The sequence below is a fragment of the Moschus berezovskii genome, chromosome 6 (assembly GCF_049115385.1).
Source record: "Moschus berezovskii isolate FMDL1 chromosome 6, NW_MosBer_1.0, whole genome shotgun sequence".
NCBI classification, from domain to species: Eukaryota; Metazoa; Chordata; class Mammalia; order Artiodactyla; family Moschidae; genus Moschus; species Moschus berezovskii.
The window spans coordinates 123,056,852-123,077,831 of record NC_142465.1 but is presented as its reverse complement, the minus strand read 5'-3'; the positions used below and the strand labels follow the sequence as shown (position 1 = coordinate 123,077,831).

At 56.7% G+C, this 20,980-nt stretch overlaps 1 protein-coding gene across 6 annotated transcripts in view; it reads right to left on the bottom strand.

Moving 5' to 3' along the window:
- ZBED4 (zinc finger BED-type containing 4) overlaps positions 1-17,490 on the bottom strand; it is a 28,192-nt gene extending 10,702 nt beyond the window's left edge. For 2 of the 6 annotated variants that reach the window (XM_088837585.1, XM_055395364.2), the window contains exons 1-2: positions 17,357-17,490; positions 15,664-15,742 (exon numbers count right to left, since the gene is read on the bottom strand). The gene's annotated coding sequence lies outside the window, so the exon portion shown is untranslated. Of the gene's footprint in view, positions 1-10,533; positions 11,014-11,143; positions 11,817-15,663; positions 15,743-17,356 lie in introns of all 6 variants that reach the window. The other 4 variants (XM_055395365.2, XM_088837584.1, XM_055395368.2 and 1 more) reach the window with 4 other exon arrangements.
- Between the last annotated feature and the right edge of the window lie 3,490 nt (positions 17,491-20,980).

Here is a 20,980-nt window from a genome sequence, read left to right as displayed (position 1 = left end):
CGGGCTTTGGGGAACTGCTAGGCTGGCGAACACACCCACGGGCCCGGAGAGTGATGCACCTCAACTCCACGAGGACAGGCGCCCCCGCACTCAGGAGCCTGTGCGTCCTCATCTGGCCGCTCATCTGCGTCCCTTCTCGTACAGTGAGTTGCTCAGCCGTGTCCGACTCTTTGTGACCCCATGGACTGTAGCCCGCCAGACTCCTCTGTCCATGGGATTCTCCAGGCAGGGATACTGGAGTGGGTTCCCATTTCCTTTTCCAGGGATCTTCCCGACCCAGGGATTGAACCCTCGTCTCCTGCACTGCTGGCAGACGCTTTACCGTCCGAGCTAGGAGAGAAGCCCCTTTCCACATAATAAGCCTGTGAATGTGAGTAAGTGCGCCCTTGCTGCGGGAGTCGCCCTGGCACTTTATTGCAGGAGCCTCGGCTTTTGAGCCTCTCAGTCAGAAACACAGGTGACAGCAGGACTGTCGTGAGCGGGCGCAGTCTCCTGGGCTGCCCGGGCCCCGTGGCTCTGAGCACGACTCCAGGCGGCGACGCCAGCAGTGGATGGGAGGACAGCCAGCTGGTGCCGGACAACAGCAGCGCGGGCCGCCGGGCACACGCAGGCGGCCAGACGCGAAGCACTCCGTGCACAGAGCCGGAGGGGAAACACGGAGAGCACCTCTGCTCACAGGCCACGCGGCTGCAGGGAGCGGCAGGGACTGGCAGACTAGGGCAAAAGGAGGGCTGACTCTATGCCGCCTACAAAACACGTTACGCGTGAAGACAGAGGCTTAAAGCAAAAACACAGGAAGCCGCAGCACGGAACCCCAACCCAGGCGCGAGGGGGCGAACGCAGCGGGCCACAGGGGCTTCCACGCACAGGGAGCAGGCCCCGCAGGCCTGCAGGGAGGTGGGCTCTCGCATCCCTGCTCACAGTCACCCGACGAGTGCACAGGAGAACAGAGAATGTGAAGACGGTGCCAGCAAACGCGGCCTCAATGACACTCATGGAACAGTCCAAACACATGCAAGACGCACAGCTCAAAGGTGGGCATTGGAGAAGGCAATGGCAGCCCACGCCAGTGTTCTTGCCTGGAGAATCCCAGGGACGGGAGAGCCTGGTGGGCTGCCGTCTATGGGGTCGCAAGAGTCGGACACGACTGACGCGACTCAGCAGCAGCAGTGGTGGGCACAGAGTGTCCATCAAGATGGACTGTTCTCTGGACAATAGAGCAAATCTCAATAAGTTCACAAGACCTAGAATCAAAGAATGGTCTCTGAGAAGGGAGCTGACCGAGAAATCAGCATCGGACAACATCTGGGAAAATAAAAGTGTCCGTAAGGAGGCCACGGGGTCGCAGAGAGTCGGACACGACTGAGCGACGGAACGAAGGAAGGAAGGAAGCAACACTCTCATATGCGTGAGGCCGGGCGGCACAGGACGCAGTCCCAAGAAAGGCACAGAGGCCTGGCGGCGCAGGACGCAGTCCCAAGAAAGGCACAGAGGCCCGGCGGCGCACGAGGCAGTCCCAAGAAAGGCACAGAGGCCCGGCGGCGCAGGACGCAGTCCCAAGAAAGGCACAGAGGCCCGGCGGCGCAGGACGCAGTCCCAAGAAAGGCACAGAGGCCCGGCGGCGCAGGACGCAGTCCCAAGAAAGGCACAGCTGCGTGAGGCCCGGCGGTGCAGGACGCAGTCCCAAGAAAGGCACAGCTGCGTGAGGCCCGGCGACGCAGGACGCAGTCCCAAGAAAGGCACAGCTGCGTGAGGCCGGGCAGCGCAGGACGCAGTCCCAAGAAAGGCACAGAGGCCCAGTGGCGCAGGATGCAGTCCCAAGAAAGGCACAGAGGCCCGGCGGCGCAGGACGCAGTCCCAAGAAAGGCACAGCTGCGTGAGGCCCGGCGGTGCAGGACGCAGTCCCAAGAAAGGCACAGCTGCGTGAGGCCCGGCGGCGCAGGACGCAGTCCCAAGAAAGGCACAGCTGCGTGAGGCCGGGCAGCGCAGGACGCAGTCCCAAGAAAGGCACAGAGGCCCAGTGGCGCAGGACGCAGTCCCAAGAAAGGCACAGAGGCCCGGCGGCGCAGGACGCAGTCCCAAGAAAGGCACAGCTGCGTGAGGCCCGGCGGCGCAGGACGCAGTCCCAAGAAAGGCACAGCTGCGTGAGGCTGGGCGGCGCAGGACGCAGTCCCAAGAAAGGCACAGAGGCCCGGCGGCGCAGGACGCAGTCCCAAGAAAGGCACAGAGGCCCAGCGGCGCAGGACGCAGTCCCAAGAAAGGCACAGAGGCCCGGCGGCGCAGGACGCAGTCCCAAGAAAGGCACAGCTGCGTGAGGCCCGGCGGCGCAGGACGCAGTCCCAAGAAAGGCACAGCTGCGTGAGGCCCGGCGGCGCAGGACGCAGTCCCAAGAAAGGCACAGCAAACCTATCCTGAAGCAAACTAAGTGAGGAGAACGATAAAAGAAAAGATCTGAAATCAATTAAATTGGGGGGGGAGCAGGGAAGAGGCGGGGGAGGGGCGGAAATCAGTGAAACCTAACACTGGTTTTTGGACAGATCAAAAAAACTGGCAAACTTCTACACTGCTTAATAAGAGAAAAAAATGGAAAAGACAGAAACTACCAATAGCAAGAATGAAAGTGGGTATTACCACCAAAGATCCCGCAGAATGAAAAAGACAGTAAGGAGCCAGCCGAGGGACTTTACGATGATAAACTCAGCAGCTCAGGTGAGACGGGCAAATCCCGAAAAGACATCCGACAGAGACTCACTAGAGAGACGGGCGTCTCTGTCGTGCAGCGGTCATGACGTCTGCCTCACACTGAAGCCTCAACAGCCCTCTACCTAGTCCAAAAGCTAAACATGATTAAAACTCTTCTCTTAAAATTCCAGGTCACAATGGTTGCACGGGTGAATTTCACCAAATGTTAGAGGAAAAAAAAGAATTACTGATGAAACGCGCTCTTCCAGAAAATAAAAGATGAAACATTCCCCAACTCTTTTAACGAGATAGACCCACCCTGACACCAAGACCCACAAACACGTGATGGGAAAAGAATCAGAGTCACATTCCTATGATCACAGAAGAACCTTAAGAAAACATAGCAAGTTCTTAAAAATTTAACAAATGAAACTCAGCACTACATTGAAGATAATATTCCATGAGTAAGTGGGATGTATCACAAGGACGTTTGGTTTAACGTTAAAAAACCAACCAACAGAATGCACCAGGTTAACAGAAAACAAGGAGGAAAACCATACGGCTGCTGGATGAAGAAACGTTTAGTACCGTCTCTGCTCCTGCTCCTGACGGGGCCCCGCAAGGCAGAAGGGCAGGCCACGGGCTGCTGTGTGACAGAGGTCTTCAGGCCTCCATGGAAAGGTGCTGCCGTCCTAGGAGAGTCACAGGGCAAGGTCGGCTGCCTTGAGCTCCCTGCCATCTGGCCAGCCCGGACACCACCTCTGTCCTGTTCCTCTCTGGTCTGGGAGGAACCAGGTCTTCTCCCTTCGAGGTAAACGTTCCATTCTCGGTTGACCCTGAGGCTCTCCGAAGACTCTTGGGGCAAGAGCCTGGGGAGATGGGCGTGGACTGCTTCCTGCGGGCCCTCTTTTACCTGCTCGGCCTGTGCAGGCTCACTTAAGCCACGTGACAATCTTTCAAGGAAGGTTCAGTGTGATGTGTCTCCTTTTACACTAAAGGGCACGGGCAGAGAGGCTGTGAAACGTGTCTGGGGCGCACGGGGAAAACCGGCCGCTGCTGCTCCTGGAGCGCTGCAGGTCCGAGGGGCTGGGGGTGGTGGACAGAAGACATGCGTGCAGGAAGGGCTGTGGCTACAAACACGGTGACCCGGATGGACCTGGAGCTACTGCTACTGCTGCTAAGTCACTTCAGTCGTGTCCGACTCTGTGTGACCCCACAGGCTCACGCTAAGTGAAGGCAGAGATGGAGACAGGCGCCAGGGCACGCACTCACAGGTGGGACCTGAACTACGACACAAGGAATTCACCCACGAGACAGACAGACTCACCAAGAGGTCAGACTAGTGGCTGCGGGGGCGGGGGCGGGGGCAGGAGCAGAGTCTGGGGTGAGCAGACGCGGGCCAGGACACGCAGAGTGCACAGACAAGGGCCTCCTGTCTGGTGCGCTCCGGTGCACCGTAGCGGAAAAGGGTGAGAAAAGAAAGCGCAGTGCTGATCAAAGACTGCAGGCCAGAGCCAAGAATCCCTGCAAACCCCAAGCAAGATTTAAAGAGAAAAAAAATAAGCAGCAGCACAGAGAGACAAATGAGGAGGGATGGGGGAGCCCAGCTCAGCGCCGCCGGTGGGAGGAACTCAGACCGCGGGGTGGCTGCAGCAGGACAAACAGGCAGCTCCTTTAAGGAGCCACTGGAAACCCAGCGCGGACCAGCCAACACGCACGCGCAGTCCCTGGACAAGGCGGGAGACCTGGGCCCTGAGTTAACACCTGATATGAAGGAGTTCTTAGTCTCTTAAGGTAGAAAGACACTGTGCAGAAGACTGTTGAAAGAATCCCGTCTTCCCAAGACACTAACTGGAAAACACCCAGATGAAATACGACTGTGTATCTGCTTTGAAATAACCGAGAGGGGAGCACAGAACAGGAATGGCCATGCGTCCGTCTGTCTGTCTGCCTAAGCTGGGTGATGCGTGCATGGGCTCATTACACCCATCTTCCTAATACACACTGCAACACAGCCACAGGAACCGTCTCAAGCAAAAATAACCGGATAGAGTACTGACTTTTCAAGAGCAGCCGTGTAAACCAGGAGACAAGAAGCATGTCTTCAGAGCTGGGCGGGGTGGGGAGCCAAACCAGAGTTCATTCCTACAAGAATTAACATGACATAAAAACACTGTTGGCAAAACCATACACAGAGCGTGTCACCAGGCAACGTTTACCGAAGGAGGGGCACAAGGGCGTCGCTGAGGCAGAGAAACCCCCACGGGAGCCGTGACACACAGCACAAGAGCAGCATGGGCACGGCGCGGCCGAAGCCCACGGCACCCAGTGGGCCCAGCTTCCTGGCCCACTCAGCGGGACTGCCTGAGAACGACTCACTGAGCAGGACGAGGCTGCGGTCCGTGCGATCCCAAGGACAGAATGCTCTCTGTCCGTCTCCAAGGCAAACCACTCAGTATCACGGTGATCCAAGTCTACGCCCCGACCAGTAATGCTGAAGAAGCTGAAGTTGAACGGTTCCATGAAAACCTACAAAACCTTCTAGAACTAACACCCAAAAAAGATGTCCTTTTCATCATAGGGGACTGGAAAGCAAAAGTCGGAACTCAAGAAACACCTGGAGTAACAGGCAGATTTTGCCTTGGAGCACGGGATGAAGCAGGGCGAAGGCTAATAGAGTTTTGCCAAGAGAAGGCACTGGTCATAGCAAACACCCTCTTCCAACAACACAAGAGAAGACTCTACACATGGACATCACCAGATGGTCAACACCAAAATCAGACTGATTATATTCTTTGCAGCCAAACATGAGAAGCTCTATACAGTCAGCAAAAACAAGACCAGGAGCTGACTGTGGCTCAGATCATGAACTCCTTATTGCCAGATTCAGACTGAAATTGAAGAAAGTACGGAAAACCACTAGACCATTCAGGTATGACCTAAATCAAATCCCTTATGATTATACAGTGGAAGTGAGGAATAGATTTAAGGGACTAGATCTGATAACAGAGTGCCTGAAGAATTATGGACGTAGGTTCGTGACATTGTACAGGAGACAGGGACCAAGACCATCCCCATGGAAAAGAAATGCAAAAAAGCAAAATGGCTGTTGGAGGAGGCCTTACAAATACCTGTGAAAGAAGAGAAATGAAAAGCAAAGGAGAAAAGGAAAGATATTCCCATTTCAATGTAGATTTCCAAAGAATAGCAAGGGGAGATAAGAAAGCCTTCCTCAGTGATCAGTCCAAAGAAAGAGAGGAAAACAATAGAATGGGAAAGACTAGAGATCTCATCAAGAAAATTAGAGGTACCAAGGGAACATTTCATGCAAAGATGGGCTCAATAAAGGACAGAAATGGTATGGACCTAACAGAAGCAGGAGATATTAAGAAGAGATGGCAAGAATACACAGAAGAACTGTACAAAAAAAGATCTCCACGACCCAGATAATCACGATGGAGTGATCAGTCACCTAGAGCCAGACATCCTGGAATGTGAAGTCAAGTGGGCCTTAGAAAGCATCACTATGAACAAAGCTAGTGGAGGTGATGGAATTCCAGATGAGCTATTTCAAATCCTAAAAGATGATGCTGTGAAAGTGCTGCACTCAATATGCCAGCAAATTTGGAAAATTCAGCAGTGGCCACAGGACTGGAAAAGATCAGTTTTCATTCCAATCCCAAAGAAAAGCAATGCCAAAGAATGCTCAAACTACCGCACAATTGCACCCATCTCACACGCTAGTAAAGTCATGCTCAAAATTCTCCAAGCCAGGTTTTAGCAATACATGAACCATGAACTTCCAGATGTTCAAGCTGGTTTTAGAAAAGGCAGAGGCACCAGAGATCAAATTTCCAACATCCGTTGGATCATCAAAAAAGCAAGAGAGTTATAGAAACACATCTACTTCTGCTTTACTGACTATGCCAAAGCCTTTGACTGCGTGGATCACAACAAACTGGAAAATTCTTGAAGAGACGGGAATACCAGACCACCTGACCTGCCTCTTGAGAAATCTGGATGCAGGTCAGGAAGCAAGTTAGAGCTGGACATGGAAAAACAGACTGGTTCCAAATCGGGAAAGGAGTACATCAAGGCTGTATATTGTCACCCTGCTTATTTAACTTATATGCAGAGTACATCATGAGAAAATGCTGGACTGGAAGAAGCACAAGCTGGAATCAAGACTGCCCGGAGAAATATCAATAACCTCAGATATGCAGATGACACCACCCTTATGGCAGAAAGTGAAAAGGAACTAAAAACGTCTCTTGATGAAAGTGAAAGAGGAGAGTGAGAAAGTTGGCTTGAAGCTCAACATTCAGCAAACTAAGATCATGGCATCTGGTCCCATCAGTTCATCAGAAATATATGGGAAACAATGGAAACAGTGACAGACTTTATTTTTTGAGGCTCCAAAATCACTGCAGATGGTGACTGCAGCCATGAAATTAAAAGATGCTTGGTCCTTGGATGGAAAGTTATGACCAACCTAGACAGCATATTAAAAAGCAGAGACATTACTTTGCCAACAAAGGTCCGTCTAGTCAAGGCTATGGTTTTTCCCGTGGTCATGTATGGATGTGAGAGTTGGACTATAAAGAAAGCTGAGTGCCGAAGAATTGATGCTTTTGAACTGTGGTGTTGGAGAAGATTCTTGAGAGTCCCTTGGACTGCAAGGAAATCCAACCAGTCCATCCTAAAGGAAATCAGTCCTGAATAGTCATTGGAAGGATTGATGCTGAAGCTGAAGCTCCAATACTTTGGCCACCTGATGTGAAGAGTTGACTCACTGGAAAAGACTGTGATGCTGGGAAAGATTGAAGGCGGGGGGAGCGGGGGACAACAGAGGATGAGATGGTGGATAGCATCACCGACTCGATGGACATGAGTTTGAGTGAACTCCGGGAGTTGGTGATGGACAGGGAGGCCTGGCGTGCTGCGGTTCATGGGGTCGAAAGAGTCGGACACGACTGAGCAACTGAACTGAACTGAACCCTGGACTATCTGGGTAAACCCAAGGGTCTTCAAAAGTGAAAGAAAGAGGCAGAGGAGAGACATGAAAACATGACTGTGGAAGGTGAGAGACGTGGTGTCGTTGGCTTTGAAGATGGAGGGCAGGGCCATCCGCAGGGACGCAGGGGCCTCTGGAAGTGAAGGGCGAGGAGCCACCCTCTGCCAGGCCGCCAGGAGGGAAGCCTGTCAGCACCGTGACTGAAGCCCAGGGCTCCGAGCTCAGACTGCCAGCCTCCAAATGTATGCTGTCTTCAACCACCAAGTCTGATAATTCGTTAAAGCACCACTAGAAAACTAATACAATAAACAACAAAAAAGGGTCAAGATTAAATCCTACATAAGGATGAGAGAAACAGTAATGAAGACGGAAAAACATCTCTACAGACAATGAAAGCACACTGGAAAAATATAAACACAGATTAAGTGAAATTGAGTAACTTATTTCAAAAGACGCTAACAAAATTAAGAAAATAATACAAAAGAAGAAAATAAATCAAGATAGAAAAACACTGAGATGAGGTGACAGATCCTAAGAAACTATTACAAATAGAAGTAAAATGTCATTTTAGAATAAAGACTAAGTCACAATCAATAAGAGAACAAATAAACTCCACAGAGGATTGCTTCAGATCAACGGAAGAGTTTATGAAAGAAAAAATTTAATGAAAAATAAATGGAGTAAAAGAAGACTCAGCAGAAGCTGACCAATTTAAAACTCAGGTAAAGAAAATCCAACATACGTATAATGAAGGTGTTTCCCCACAAAAAAGGGGGACAGGGCGGGAGAACAGATGACTGAAAACTCTGCAATAACAAGGTGTACTGAAAGAGCATCGTGGGCTTCCCTGCTGGCTCTGTGGTGGAGAATCCTCCTGCCAATGCAGGGGACACCGGTTTGATCCCCGATCCAGGAGGATTCCACATGCCACAGGGCAGCTACGCCCGTGCGCCGGAGCCACTGAGCCCGTCTCTAGAGCCCGGGAACTGCAACTCCCGAGTCCACGAGTCCAGAGCACGTGCTCTGCGACGAGAGAAGCCGCTGCAGTGAGAAGCCTGCACGCCACAACTAGCGCGGCGCCTGTTCAGAGCAACGAGAGAGGCCCGAGCAGTGAGAGCCGGCACAGCCGGGACGCAGTGCGGGACAAAGGTAGCGAAGCAACGGGAGAGCACGCCGCAGAGCAGGGGCCAGCGCCTGTGACAGTGGGCACACAGGCGTGTTCGAGGGGAGCCCCTGGCGGGGAGGGAGGCCGCGCAGGCAAAAGCCAGGCCATCTGTAGGGGGAGCACACTGTCACGAGTCTGACAGCAACGCTCTACGCTATAAGACAGCAGAATAACACGTTTAACATGTTCAAGGAAAAAACACGTGAGCCACGTGTTTTACCTCCAGTCAACCTGGCATTCAAGTACAGAGGACGCAGAGAAACTATTATCAACAAGCAAGAATTCAGGAGATATCCCTCCCCGAGTCCTTCCTGAGAAGTCGACCGGGGAACGGAGTGCTCATGGCATCTTCCCTGCAGGACGCAGAGTGAGGGTCCCGGGAGAGAAGGCAGGAGCAGCGCAGCGCTATAGCGTTGGCCCTGAGCCCGAGGGAGGCAGCTGGACAACACGCGGGTCCCTCGGCCAGAGACACTGAGCTGCCTTCAGCAAGGACAGGGCCGCATGCAGAGGGGGAGGCGGGATCCGGTGCCCCTCGTCCTCGCAGAGACAGACCGGGAAGGCCAGACGCACATCCCGCAGTCCTGGGAGCGGGACCCACCCAGCTCTGCTTGGTGCAAAGTCCTGAGAGCAGCGACCCCCGCAACCTCCAGACTACAGCTCTCAAACACGTCTCCCACTAAAGGAGCCGAGGTTCCCGAGGACCACGTGAGCCGAGGACGCTCTGGGAAACCAGGGAGCCAGGACCTCTGCGAGGGGACGAGGGCAGCGTGGGAAGGATCCAGGCGTCAACCCGAAGGGCTCCCCCTGTCCAAAAAGTGAAACTGCACATAAATAAGGGTCAGCAGCATACATCAACGTTCATCAAAAGTTTAAGTCTATTAATGCATAATCCCAAATAAAATCCTCAACCGGTCATCTCTGGAGGATGACAGGAAGGCAAATGACTCACTATTTTGAGAAGCGACAGAGAAATTCACCCTCAGCTCCTTACATCAGCTATAGCAACAGAGAACCAGGGCAGGGCTCCCACTCCACGCCCAGCTTGCGAACAGAGACGCAGGAACTCAGCCGAGTGGCTCTGCCTCGCACAGGGTGCTGATCAACGCCCACACTGGGTGCACCCCTGGGGGGCCACACACAAGGCATCTCCCGAGGGGGCAACACAACCGCCAGAAGTGGTCTCCCTAGAGAGCAACCTGAGCCCACCGCCCACCCCGAGGAGACCAAGGGCAGGGAAGACTCGTTGGACCACGGTGCTGTCGGCGGGGACCGCCCTGGCCAGACCCAGGGCCTGTGCCAGGGGTGCCGCCAGCATGCGCCCGGGACGGGGCTCTCAGGGGAGCCCGCCGCCTCCAGTTTATGTCTCCCTCTACTGCTGGACCAGTTCTCTACACACTGGCTCAACATCGTACGTGGGATGTTTCTATTTTTCCTTTTGGCTGCACGGGTATCTTGGTTCCCTGACCAGGGACTGAACTCACGCCCCCTGCAGTGGAAGCAGAGCCCGACCACTGGACCACCAGGGAAGCCCCTGATGTTTCTGTTTTAGGAAAAATGCTGTCATTGGCTCTAGCAGTTTACTACCACTTTTTCTACTATTTTTGCACTAAATATTTAGAAAGGCAAAAAAGGATGTTGGCTTTACTTTTCACACCGCAGGAGGATTATGTACCTGAGGCGCCGCGGATGATCCTACACGGGTGTGAGGAACAGCCTGGTTTTGGTCACCTGTCCAGAGCTCTGGAGATGCTCCTCTGGCCTTGAAAGGTGACGGCCATCTAGTGACGGCGCCTGGGTGGCATCCAGAACCAGCTGTCCTGCGGTCCGGCTTCCATGTCCAGCAAGTAAGAACTAGCCCGCAGGAAAATCATCAACAGGAAAGTCAAACGGTGATCACGGGCAGCGGGTGAAACAGCCTCCTCCTACGACGGATGTGGTGGGCCTCCCTGTGCGGGGCCATGCAGCCGCCCCCCCATCCCCAACAGCCAGAGGGTCACTCTGAAGCTGGTGATGAGCAGTGTGGGGCTCCACTCGGCAGGGAGCACAGCCTCCTGAACTGACCAGAGACAGGAGGGAGGAGAGGCACAGAGGACAGATCCAGAGCCAGGTCTCCCGAGACTGACTGCGGATTTCCGCTCCGAGAGCAAAGCACCTAAAGGCAAAGGCAGCCAATCAGAGGGTCTCTGCACAGGCTAGAACAAATACCGTGTTTCAATTCCAGGCGTGTGTTCTGACTTGGGGAACATACAGTTATTTTTCATGCGAAGAATTAAAGAAAGCACCTTCCAGGCTGCTGTGAGGCAGGAGTGCCTGTCAGAGCAGGATCCCATGTACACGCGTCCCAGTTCCTGCCCTGCAGCAGCTGCGGACTCAGAGGCTTCCTAACACAGTGACCGGCTTCCGTGCAGGCCCTTGCCCACTGGGACACCAAGAATACACGGCCAGGCAGTGCATGCTTCTCCGTCCCTCATGCTGCAGGTGGAGCAGGTGAAAGGAAAAGACTTCAAGCCTTCTCACCCAATCAAGTGGGAAAGGCTCCAAAGCTCGGCAGCACCCCAGCGAGGATGCTGGAGACCCCTACCAAGTCACACTCACCCAAGGACCCAGTAACCACATGTCCAGGGACAGACTCTGAAGACCATCTCATCAGACACACAGCGACACTTGTCCCAGGTCAGGTCTGCAGTTCCACAGTCAGGCTGCAAAACCACCCACACACCCCTACTAAGGCCTGATACATACGTGCATCCCCGTCGCTTCAGTCTCGTCCAGCTCTTGCGACCCCATGGACTGTAGCCTGCCGGGCTCCTCTGTCTATGGGATTCTCTAGCCAAGGATACTGGAGTGGGTTGCCATTCCCTTCTCCAGGGGATTGTCCCAACCCAGGTCTCCTGCATTGCGGGCGGATTCTTTACCAGCTGAGCCACCAGGGAAGCCCAACACATACACAGACCACTGAAAAAAAGCAAGACACACAGGGTAAACAGTGCCTGTTACATTTTATGATGTAAACGACAGGAGGGAAAACAAGGTAAGTTACAAACATTAATGCATGTGTGACGTGCTTATTTTGGGGCTTCTCAGTTGGCGCTGGTGGTAAAGAACCTGTCAACCAACGTAGGAGACGTAAGAGATGCACGTTTGACCCCTGGGTCGGGAAGATCCCCTGGAGGAGGGCATGGCTACCCACTCCGCTATTCTTGCCTGGAGAATCCCATGGACAGAGGAACCTTGCGGGCTACAGTCCATGGGGTTGCAAAGAGTCGGACACGACTGAAGCAACTTACACGCTTATTTTGCAGAATAAAGCAGAAATAAAGATGGCTGCCTATAAAGAGGAGAGGAGACAGGAATGCAAGTGAGCTTTCTGATTGTACATTTTATATAATGTTGACTTTTGAGCAGGATGATTAACTCTGCATTAAAATATAGAAAATTTCAAGTGTGAAATCTAAAGGCGTATCAAATAAGCAACCATGCCGCAAACAAAGAATGTTCACCAAGAGGCTTTAACACACAGGACTTTATTCACCCGAAGCAGAATATGCGCTAAAACCAAAAACTCAAAGTTTGCTAAGTGATTTCATTAGCAGCAGCAACATAATACTTTCATTTTACCTGTGTTATGTGTACTTTAGCACAAAACAAGAACTATGCCAATGCCATTAAGAATAAAAATTTTCAGGATACGAAAAAGATATAATAAAAAAAACAAAGAAATTAAGTAAAACGATATAATTTTAAATTTGTCTTGAAAATATCAGTATGAACTCGATGTTTTAAACATTTATCTCTGAGCTCCGTGCACTAGACCAGCGCGTAAAGCTGCAGTAACGCACAGGCACACTGAACACACCTGGTGCCTGGATTCTGGTTTCTAAACACCCTCCTGCACTGACGGGGACCACAGCGCTCTGCAGAAAGAGCCAACTGCAGCTCTGGAAACAAGAGAAAGGCTGCAGAAAGGACGTGCCGCCAGGACGGTGCCCGGAGCCAGCTCCGCGGGGCTCCCATGGGTCGCTCATGACTGTCTGAACGCTACAACAAAGAGAGAAGACTTCAGCGGACTAAAATGTAACGGATAAATCTGCCAGTCTGCACTGATACTCAAGAATCAAAAGGAAAAATGAAAACACCTGCCACAGGGGGGGACACTGCAGCCACTGCTCCCTGGAAAGGGGTGAGGAGGGGAGAAGGCGCAGCGCTCCACCTTTCTCAAGTGTTAGGGTCAAGGGAAACACATGTGAAAGGCAGGGGAAGGTACCACAGCCCGACAGAGCGGGGTCCGTCCCAACAGGACAGTCTGAAGGCAGTGCACAGGAGGCCCAGCACCACCGCCTGAAGACGTGGGGTCCCCGGCGGGAGCCACAGGGGCCAGCTGCAACTTATCCTTGGACTGCCAACCATGCGGAGGGCGGCCCCCAACTGCCTGCCGTGTTGTTCAAGCGTCAACTGTCAACGGCAAAGCAGAAAATGGCAAACAGACCCAGAAAACAGGGACATCTCTGCAAGACAACTGGCCTAGTCTCTTCAAAAAGTCAGTGTCCCGAGTGGGGAAACCAGACTGCGGCCTGGCTGCTGAACTCCACGAAGACTGCCGTTCACTCCCTCCACGGCGGTACTGCTGGGGCGAGAGCGGCCCTTCGCCTCTCCTTTCGTCCTCTGGGGGTGGGACGCGGCTTGCAGGACCTCGGGCCCCTGCCCAGGGACCGAGCCCAGGCCCTCACGGCGACGTGCTGAAGCGGCAGTGCGAGCCACTGGACCGCCTTTCTGGGAAGGACGCGCAGCAGCGTGCAGTGATCCCTGCCGTCCCCTCAGAGTCCGAGAGCACGGGTGGGGGACGCGCGCCAGCTCAGGGCTGGAGCAGCGGCACCTGGACCTGCTCCCAACCCTCCGCCCAGCCTTCAGGACACGTACACGGGCCTGCAGCCCGAGCCCGGGGCTCCTGGGAACTGCTGGGCACAGCTCAGGCACCAGCGCCACCCCACACCCGGGCGGCCTCACCCTCGCACGTGGCAGCCTTCCCACCAAGGCTACCAACGCAGATCTGGTCCACACCGAGAGTGAGCCGCAGCTGCTGAGGGTGCAGAGCCACGGCTAACATCTTCCCGGGGAGGAGCTGCCTCAGGTGCAGAGAAACGACCACCCAGGTCTGGCCGCGCGGAGCCCGAGCGCCGGACGGAGGCCGAACTCAGAGACCCAGACCCGGAGCCACCTCCTCAAGATGGGGCGGGGCACTGGAAACAAAGCGCGGTCCAAGCAGGCACACGGGCTTCGTGCAGGACTGCGGCCCCTGGCCACCCCGAGACACTCCAGGTCACACACCAGGGCCGCCGGGCTGGCTCCGCTCTGGCTTCGAGGGCCTTCCACTCAGTATCAGCGGCTTCTCTGGGGCAGTGGGCGGTCCCACCAGCCACAGGTCTGATGGGTCGCTGTGGCGGGCTGCCGCTAGACGTGATTCAAGTGTCTGCGTGTGACCGCACGGCACCCGAGCTCCAGCTCCAAACAGCACGCGCCCCAGGCTGCTCCCTCCCAGCAGGCCAACCCGCGGGTCAGGTTCAGTCACCAGGCCCTGAGTGAGGACAGGCCCTCCGTTGAGGCCTTCGGGCTTGGAGCAGGCAGGGCAGGGCTGGGCAGGGCCACTCGGATGGAGGAGCCATCGCAGGCAGCGCCCGGGGTCAGCAGGGGACGCCCCGCCCCGGGCCGGCCTCTTCGGTTTCTGGGGTGCACAGACTGCGCTGGGGGGGCAGGCGGCTGCTGAAAGGCCTTCACCGAAAGGAGAGCGGAACCCAGGCTGGGTGAACACCTGAGCAAGGCGGGGGATGGGCCTTACGACAGGAGATGGCCTGAATGCCGGGGCCAGGTTCCGCACCTCACTGCCGCTTCTCAAGCAGGGCCTCCCCTCCACCGCCCCCGGACCCCTCGGCGCAGGATGCAAAGGACCTTTCCTCTCCAAGCGGTCTTCCGAGAGCACACTTCTCACACTGCCCATCACCCTTGCCCACGCCTGCCTGTGCTCTGCCAGAGCTCTTCCTGAGCTCTCCAAAGAGCTCGCTCCACCGTCTTCTCTGTCCATCCCCACCACGACCGTGCACCCAGCGGGTAGAATAGTGCCAGGCGAGAGGAGAGAACCCTCGTGCGGAGGCAGGCATCGCCAGCCCTCCTGGGGCCCTCTGCCTCGGAAACAGGAGAAAGGAGAAGAGACTTTCTTTTCCTTTCATTCCTAACGATGCCGTCCAGGACACCAGCCCACATCCGAGTCAGCCAGAAGTGATCTAAACACTCCCGCGCGATGGAAATCGGGCAGTGACGCGGCCTACGGGACAGGGGAGGGGAAGACAGGGAAGTAGAAGGGGCTGAGGCTCTGGAAGCTGCCTGACAGGAAGTCTGCTGTCACCCGGACACTGATGGGTGGCCACCGGGTGGTCGGGGCAGGACTCCGTGCAGCTGAACTCAGTAAGACACCAACCGTAAACAGAAACAATGCTTCCTACAGCTTACTTCGACTCCTGGGATTTAAATAGTGCCTGAGACATCAAGCAGTCACCGGGAGAACGACCGTCGCCTCTCAGCTGCGTGCCTTGTGCAGAGAAGCTTAGGAGGAAACGGCGCTGCTGAGCGACAGTCGGAGGGGCCCCAGCCAACCCTGGCAGGCGCCCTCCGGTATGCCTGCGCACACTGCCCCCTGCCCCAGCCCGGCAGTCTTCACACTGAAGGAGGGAGTCAGAGCAGAGCTGAGAAGAACGAGCTGAGGCCAGGCAGAGAGACACGCAGACGAGAGTGGCGGGGAGGACAGACTGACCATGGTCACAGCGTCTCGTGCTCCCGCAGCTCCGCTGCCCAGGTCTGCTCACTCTCCAGCTTCCACGCCAGGCAGGGACCTGAAAGACAACACACACGCCCTTCACCACGTACTGAGCACAGCTGCCTCGGCGCCTCTGCACGGACACAGGGTTCAATCCACGACCCCAGCGGTTCCCCTCAAACCCATCCCAGCACTTCAGGAGCACTCCTGGCACGGTGAGAGCCACTCACGAACCTCCTGTGTGTGGTGACATGAAAAATCAGGGCAGACTTTTCACGCCCCAAAACATCAGGAATTACCAGTCCGTGTGTGGTGATGTGGACTCAAAGTCTGTGCTTTCCTCCAATACAGGAGATTAACTTCCTGAAGACTCGCAGGATCTCATAACTTGTGCTCCATCTTTTCCTGAGAAAATGTAAACTACCACCAGCAGATACCATCTGTTTAAGGATTACAGGAAGCGTGCACCCCTGCACAGACAGCCTGTGGCAGACCCCGAGTATGAACTGGTGACAGCAGTCTCCTTCTCACCAGACAACTCTGCATGGAAATTAAGTCATAACTGCAATTTGGCTTGTTCAGAACGCTTTTTAAAAACTCCAACTAAATCCTTCCTCCTCTTCTAATTTTAACACCATGAGGTAGAGAAGACATCAAAAATAAATATAGAAAGTCACAAGAATACCTTAGCAAACTGGTTTCATGCAAGTCTGAGATGCGTTTTTCAAACCTATGGACTTGATCTGATCAGAGTTAACTTCAAAACAAATAACTTCCCTTTTTTACGAACTTGAGAATGCCCACAGAAGCTTCTCCTGATGGCCCACCTGGGCAGGGCTTTGCTTGCAGAGAAGTACACGTATGTGTGTCTACGGACAGTCACCCAAAATGCAAGGAGAGTGTAGGGGGCTGGCAATTCTCTTAAGCAAGCAGCATGGTGTGGGTCGCAGAAACAAAAGAAGATACACAAATGACTCCGTCATCACTTGGGTCTTAAAAAAAACCCCACGGCAACTGGAGCAACGCTCGAAATTCTGCTCTGCAGTTTCATTCGGGCTTTCACCTCTTCCACTTGAATGTCATACCCAGAACCACGCACTTAACCGAGAAGCATCAGAAGCGTGCAGAGACGAGGAGCGCCTCGCGAGCTGAGCCGCGTAAACGAGGCCCCGGCTGCCCCTTCCCGGGCGCGCACAGCAAACGAAACATCGCACCGGGCTGGGGGGACGCCCAGAGACACGGCGCGTAGGGCGGCCCGCGGCGGGCGGACACTCACCGCGCACCTGCCTGCCGGCCGGCGACCCCACCCCAGGACGACTGCGGCCCGGGGCCCGCCGCGGGGGCGGCCGGAGAGCCCGCCCGGCCGGCACGCCCGTCCCCGCGCCAGCCCGGGGTCGGCGCCCGCGCCCGCCGCCTCGCGCTCGCCCCGCCAGCCGCGCGGCCGGAAGAGGCGCCCCGGGAGCCCCGCTGTCAGCGGGCCGGGGCCGCGGGGCGCGCAGCCGGAGCGGCGTCCGCGCGCAGAGGCCGAGTCCGCCGCCCCAGCCGCGCCCCGCGCCGGCGACCCCGCGCCCGCCCGGCCCGGCCCCGGCCTCGCCCTGCGGCCCCGGCCCCCGGCCCCCGGCCCCGGCCCCGGCCCCGGCCCCGCCGGCGCGCCTGGACGGCCGGCCCGGGACGCGAGCCGCGCACTCACCGCGGGGACCGCAGGGCCGCGCAGGCGGACGCGCCCCATTCATCGGCCGCGGCTTTGTCCGCCCCCGGCCCCTCCCGCGCCTCCGCCGCCGCCGCCGGACGCTGCACCCCTCCCAGGGCCCCGCGCGGCCGGGGCGGGGCCGGGGGCGGGGCCGGCGCGCGCAGGCGCAGTGCCCGCATGCCCGCCTCTCCCCGCGGCCCGGCCGGCCCGGCGGCTCTAGGCGCCGAGGCGCCGCTTAATGGGCGGGTCTGGGCCGACTGCGCAGGCGTCGCCCCGCCCCCGGGCCGGCGTGGGCCTACCGCGCAGGCGTAGCCACCCCCGGGCCCCGCGAGGGCCGGCCGCGCAGGCGCAGTCCCCGCGCGCCGGCCCCGCCCCCGGGCGGCCAGCGGGGCGGCCGCGAGGTACCCGGGGCGCTGGCGGGGCGCTGGGCCCGCGGCCTTCCTGGTGACTCGGCGGCGGGGCGGGCGCGTGCGGGCCGCGGCATCGGCGGCCGCGGCGCGACGGGAGCCCGGTTCCGCCTACAGGTGCGCGCAGGAGCCTGGAGAGGCGCGCGGGCCTTCCCCGCACGGCGCCCGTCCCGCCGAGGGGCTGCGGGGGGCTCTGCGTGCGCGCCGCGCGCAGGGACCGAACCTTAACGCGTGGGTGCCGGGTCTGTCCCGGACACTCAGTTTCCTAACTCACAGTAATGCACGGACCAAATACGTTCTCCAGCTGCTTCTGTCACCTCGTTCTAGACGACAGCTCACTTGGTATGAGAACGAGACATGCGTTCATTCCGAGTCTCACTGTAACGGCCAGGACGTCTTTCGTTCAGCAATGACTGGTCCGCTCCGGTGCGGTCAGTGGGCCGTGTCTCCCGCCACAACGGCCTCCACGACCCCTGCCCGCAGCTCTGCCTGCCTGTCTGGCCTGTGATCGCACTCCAGCCCCAGGGGCCTGACCTCTGCGACGGAGTCGGGCGCGCGAGAACTTAGGACCGCCTCCCGCGCTCCTTTAATTTGCTTATCACCAAGTCTGAAGTTAGTGGCCGCAGGTTGTGGTCCTTCTGTTCTGCTACCCCAGCGGCTGCTGGATTCTGTCTGGATTCTCTCTGGCCCTGGACGGTGCTGGAGGTCTGTTGTAAAGCTGGGGGCTGGCGGGTGGACAGCAAACGACGGCTGTGGTCTAAATCCTGCCGCCAGCATTTTTTATTTGACCCCAAACTAAGAATGATTTTTCAGTTTTCAATGGCTGGGAAGAAAAATCAAAAGAATGTTTCATGACATGAAAATTCTGTGAAATTCAAATGTCACTGTCCTGACTGGAGTTTTCCCGGAACAGAGGGGAACCCTCTGCTTCACCGGCCACCTACAGCTGTGTTCACCGCACAGGCCACGTTGAGGAGCTGCGATACAGACCCTGTGACGGGCAAGGCTAGGAGTATTTGCTTTCTGGCCCTTTGCGGAAATAGTTGCCGGCTCGCGCCCTCGATGAACGGGCAGCTTCTTACCTGGTCCCAGGGCTTGTTGTTCCCCCACTGACTGTCTCATGGGTCTTCCTCTCTCATGGTCAGAGCTGGAGTTCTTAAAACCTTAGTGGGGGTGCCCACACTGCCCAGCCCCTGCCACCCTGCCCTGCCCATGCTCGCTGACCCCGCGCCGGCCACACGGTGCTCTCTTCGGCCCCACCTCAGGGCCTCTGTACGGACTCTTCCTGAACTGGAATGCTCTTCCCCACGCGTCTGCCTGTCTCACCCTTTACCTCTGCAGATCTTTGCCCAGATGGCATCTGGGGAGCCATCTCGTGGCTCTTTCTGGTCTTTCACTACAGAGCAATACCCCCACCCCCGCCCCCGTCTTCCAGCCTCATTCTTCTCTGACATTGACCTGTTTGTGGTCAGCCTCTCAGAGTAGAAGGAACACTCCAGGGGAGCAGGGCCTCCTCTTCCTTTGTGATGATGGACAGTGCCCAGTGCTGAGAAGAGCAGGGGCTCCCTGCGTCTTGTTGGGTGGGCTGATTGCGACCCCGCTGTGGCCTGGCACTGATCCAAAACAGATGTAAAAGATTCCCCTGGCAGGTGGCGACAACCCTTCCCCAAGAGCCACACCAGTTCCACCTCCCTCTGTCTGCGTGCAGTTCTCACACCTGCAGAATGGCCGGGTGTGACTGCTTTCACCTCTTCCAGGAAGGGTTTGAAAGGTTTTTGTTCCGTGTCTCACTGACCCCGTGGACATGAATCTGAGAAAACTCTGCGAGACAGTGGAGGTCGGAGGAGTGCTACAGTCCATGGAGTCACAAAGAGACGCGACTGAGGAGCTGAATAACAACAGCATAATTTAAATGCCCAAGTGGGGCACCATGGGCCTGAAACCAGGCACGATACACATGAGACGCAGCAGCATAAACCAAACCCTGGATGAGCCCAAGATGCTGGACTTTATTTTTAATTTAGACAAGAGAAGCGCGGGCACCTGTGTTTTAACAGAGTTCTGAGCACAGACTTGAAGCCCCAGGAAAGAGGGAGGGTTATGTTTCCTGCCCGGTGCTGGGCGCTGTGTGCCGTCCGTGCTTAGGCAACGTATGGAATAAAGAGTGACCAGCCACCGGCTTTGAGGCCACCGAGGCAGAGGATTGACTGACCTGCAGCACTCTCGTGGCTCCTTGTCCATGCGGGCTGCACTGTGGTCCTTGGAAGGGGTTCGCCCCACACCAGATTCTAAGTCCAGCTCACGGGACATGAGGTTGATGGTGTCACACGTGGAAGCCACTGGGCACCCGGCCCTGGTGACCACATCAACGGTCCTGATGGCCGGGCCTGAAGTGAGGGCGGCTGTGCCATGGAGCCCCATCTGCATAGGGGTTTGGGGCAGACACCCGCCTGTCTCCGGCTGAGTCCCAGAGTCCACGGTTCCCCCTTGCTGGAGTGCAGGTCTTTGTGGCTCTGGACCTTGAAGGTGGTCCCCCTCTGTTGTCCTCACACATGTCCCTGCCTTCCCTTGGGGGCAGCCGGAATGCTGTGTGTGTGTGTGTGTGTGCAGGAGGGGAAAGCTGCCCCCAGGTCAGGTGAGAAGACCCCAGGTGGGCCCAGAGGGAAGGGAAGCTGCCGAGCACCACCAGACCCTCACCGCGTTGTCCTCTGGGAGCACCACCCCCACCCCAGGCAGATGGTAGCATCCTTGTTCCTCTCCGGAAGGAGGATCAGGATCGGAGCTGGAGAGGGCGGAGCGGGCAGGGCAGAGCGGGGTCACACGAGGTCTGGGAGCTGTGCAGCGGTCCCAGGAGGCAGTTCTGGGCGGCCCCCCATGTTAGATGTGGATCTGGGCTGCTGGACAGAGCGGCCCGGACAGGAGGGCGCTCGGGAGTTTGTCCAGGTCTCAGGTTTTGCTCTGGGCCCGGGTGGGTGGGGGCTTAGGAACCCCTCCGAGGACCACCCTCTCCAGGCAGGCATCAGCGGGTCACCTGGCAGCCCCACATGGCTTTTCTGAACTGGATCCCGGAGTCACTCTGTACACTGACCCCAAATCCTCACCTGGGGGAGCTTGGCCCTCCCCACCCGCACCCGCCCCAGCCTCCCAGGAGTTGGCACATTTGCAGGTTGGGAGAAGGGGTGCGGGGACACTGGCGGGCAAAGGGGCAATGGGCCGC